We start from the raw sequence: 4,271 nt of genomic DNA on the forward strand, positions 1-4,271 counted from the left end.
AAAAAATTTAAACCATGGATCGCAAAATTTGAATGTGAGACTTTTAACAGTTTTAGTAATTTATAGTCATTTTTTAAAATTCAAAATATAAAATATACAGAAAAATCTAAATTTTTATAATATGGTTATTGTGTTTTTTTAAAAATTATTTTAATAGTTTTAAATTAAACAAATTTGATTGAAGATACATTTTTTTATCAGATCTTTATTATTCAAAATCATTAATTGTCATATATACTTTACCCACATTAGGCAATTCCGTAATCTTTATTTAAGGAAATAATAAATGACACTAATAATGAATTTATGGTTAGTTTAATAAAAACTTATTATATAATTAGATGGACCAACCTATTTCTCTAATAATTCTAAGAATCATCTTAGTGATGACATGTGGCTACAAAAAAAAGTTGTAATGTTTCACAAATAATATATAAGGGGATTGAAAAAGAGATTAGTGTAAATGTTTCTCATTAATTCTCATGAAATGTACTCGGTATACAAACACAAAACACGCATGGTTAAGTAAAACAAAATAAAACTATGATTAACCAATAGTTAATCATCGAAAACTGTTTAGACCATCTCCAATTTATTCTCCTATTTTTACCTCTAAAATAGAGTATCTCTAAAATAGAGTATCTCTAAAATAGAGATGAGTTTCACTCTAATGTATTTCTCTATTTTTACCTTTATAAAGGAATATTCTCAAAAGATTTTATTTTAATTTTACAAAAGATACATTTCGTTTATAAAAGTTGATAACTAACCCTATTTATTTTTAAATTTTAAAATATTTTCATAAACATGAATTTTTTTAAACTAAAGTTTTGTTAAAAGACTATTATTTAAATAAAAAATGTTATTATACTCCTACAAAAACTGTATTTCTCTATAAATATAATTACTTTGGTTACAACTATAAAAATTTGAAAGTTAAATGATTATTTTGAAAATAAAAAAGTATAACTCTATAATAGAGGAATGATAGCAATCTCTATTTTAGAGGTGCAAATAGAGATGAGATGAATCACTTTTACCTCTATTATAACATATAGAGGTGAAAATAGCTAGGAGTTGGACATGCTCTTAGTCAATACTGTTCAACAATCTCATACTCTGGAACGGTGCCGCGGTGCGTAGAATCAAATATGTACAGTTTATTGTGATGTGTAACTAGAATTACTATGACGAAAGGGGTGAGTAGTGGGTATCGTATGCTGGGACCAATATTTGTATAAACGCACAAATTTCTTTTTTCACCAATATGAGTTTGTGGTGCGATCAAAAGGGAAATATAAACAAGGAAAACAAGAGGAAGCTTCATATATCATGTCTACAATGAGAAAGTTCTCATTGGAATAAGAATATTTCTCTTTGTTCAGGCCGGGGAACATGATAAAAAGTGAGGAAAAGACTGAATAAGGAAATTCAATGGAAATATATTGATTGCTTGTTAATACTTTTAAAAATTCACAACCTTAAGTCATAATTTCCATGACTCTAGCTCTTTCCTCAAAAACAGACAATCTTCTTAGGTTCATGTCTCTCCCAAATCCTAAAAGTCAAATTCATTACATATATATCTGCGTTCTAACTGTTTTGAAGTTGAAAAATCTATTAATAAACGTGTTTTTTTGTAGATTTGTAAGTTCGTTATGAAACCCAAAGGAAACTACGAGATTTCACTTCCAGTTTTAAACAGATTCAAAACAAGATAAATTTATCTCATAAGAGCTTTTATTGAGAAAAGACTAAAGAATGATACAAGACAGAAATCGAAATAAGTTCAAAAAAAAAAAAAAAGACAGAAATTGAAATAGTTTATGAGAGCTTTATTGTAATGCAAGAACCAAAAGAAGAAGCTTTATATTTTATTTTATTTTCATAAACAAAGTATTTTCCAATATATCATAAGAGAGGAAAGTTCCCTCAAAACTTCATGCCAAATAATCTTCACATATTATCGTTATAAGTATATGCATATTAATCAAATTTTGCTATAAACCCCAATTTGATTGTCTTCTCTAATAACATAATCTTAGACTATTTTTATGTGGATTAATCAGTACCGGCCCTGAAATGAAAAAGACCACAAGCAATTTTTAAAAAATTCGCCACTTTTATAAATTTTGTAGATAATTTTTTTTTGAAAAATTGATTTATGCAAATATTTTTTGTGGGCTGGAAACGGGTGCTTGTAATGCTTCTTTTCAGGGCCGCCACTAGGCTTAATAATAGTTTCATTCAAATGCTTAGCAAATATTGTTGGTCTCATAAAGACCAAAAGAGAATTTTAGGAGTCTTTCGAGTCACGCAGAAACAAGTACGACCATATATGTACGTGAGCATGGTCCTAATTTCTGAACATCAATTAGTTATCAGTGCACATAACGAATTAATGCTGGGCATGCATTAGGGAACGTTGAAGATATTCTAAATACTCCCAAACTAGACTTGTATTAAAAATAAACTAGACTTGTAAAGTAGGCATTGTTGCAATTAGGGAAGTTGAAGATACTCCCAAACTAGACTTTGTAATCATAGATTATTGTACAGTTTGAAGGTAAATTAGACAGCGGGAAACACAATGGGTTTTGGATTTTTGTTTGATGATCAAATCCTAAACCCTACAAATGAGTAGTAGTTGGCCTCTTGCACCCCGTGAAGATGTAACGTCTCATATGATATTGTTTGGACTAATCATGTTTGTTTAAACGATAAGAATGATCTTTGCTTGGTTTGTATATTTGCGTAGATTTTTTAAGAGACTTCCCTGAATTTTCCAATTAAACTTTGGCAAAATACATGAGATTAGAATAAAAAAATTGGATTATCCTTGAGAAACAAGGTGGCCGGGGAAAAAAATGTTTAACCTGTCTAAAAACGGCACGTTGTTCAGTTGTTTATATGTACGATGGCACAAAGTGCAAAAGACAAATGACAAACGAATCGTCAAAATTTGATTATAGCAAGGCAGGAGAAAATGCAACGATGCTCAAACTCTCAAGAACCAGGTATCTGCGTGGAATGACTATGGAATGACTCTTTTGGATGGGATTATGAACACATATGTCTTTGGGCGTATTCAAAGTTGCAAACTTTTGTAAGTAACATTTTTGGAATTAAGTAAGAAAATAAGCATTATTGTACATCGAGTAATTGGGAATCACATTGTGTTTTGAACTGGTTAGTCCTAAAACTCAGGTTCTTCTTTAATTTTCTAACACGTAGTTCTTTATGGATACATCCGTTTTGATTGGAGAAGGAAGACATTTCTCGAGAAACTAGAAGTAGAGGACAAGTAAGTAACTGACATGTCACGGTTGTAAATACTTGCTTAAAGATTGAAACTTTACTCTCTTTTTTTTCCCAGAGTAATATAATAAGTTAGTATACACTACTCATGGAAGTTTCATGTTGATTGTTCTGTTTTCCTTCTCTTTGAAGATAATAAAAGGAGAGAAGCCATTGGCTATATTTTTAGAATATCATGTGGATTAAACGTGTTCTGTTCCAGTTCAGGTTTCATAAACAAAATTTACTTTATTCTTCTCCTCTCAAACTTGCACCAAACTGATATGGCCTTAGTTATGTCTCAGTGGATATATATATCATTTAGAGCAGCTTTCTTATTGTTCATTCATATGATCTCGACTTTTTTTATATGTTGAGTTATACGCAGTTACTGATTTCTATTTACAGAAAAGTCAAACCTTTTCACTGATCTTTGTTATTTCGATTGTGTTAGCTTTGTTAGGTGCTGCATGTGTGATTTCTCTGAATGGAATGTTTATGTATTGAATCGTAAGTCGTAACAGCTCCTGGTAAATCATCTTTTTTTTGTTTCTTTTGTCTTTACTTTCTTCAGGTGGAATCTGTAACCATGTATCATTTTTTAAGTAAATGAAGAGCACAGCTCTATATAAAAAAAAGCCTTGAGAATGGCATGTATCCCTTCTCACAGACGACTGCTAGAGGTCGCAGGTTCGATTCTCTCGGCGCGGTGGTACTATGACTCTTCAAAAAAAATCCTAAGGATTTTCTTGGATTTGGGACACCGCTTACGACGGGGTCTAATCACTATAAAAAATTTACCCAAAACAGTTTTTAACCACGCGTCTCGGGTGGTCAAAGCGTTCCGTGGATCCCCAAGAGATCTGAGTTCGAATCCGCACCACACCAGATTTCCACAGCGCGTGGCCACCTAGGCTTTCACATTCTCTCTCGGGGGAATGGTTTACCATTTAAAAAAAAAATTGCTTATTGAA

This window comes from Brassica oleracea, chromosome C6 (assembly GCF_000695525.1).
Source record: "Brassica oleracea var. oleracea cultivar TO1000 chromosome C6, BOL, whole genome shotgun sequence".
In the NCBI taxonomy this organism is placed as follows: domain Eukaryota; kingdom Viridiplantae; phylum Streptophyta; class Magnoliopsida; order Brassicales; family Brassicaceae; genus Brassica; species Brassica oleracea.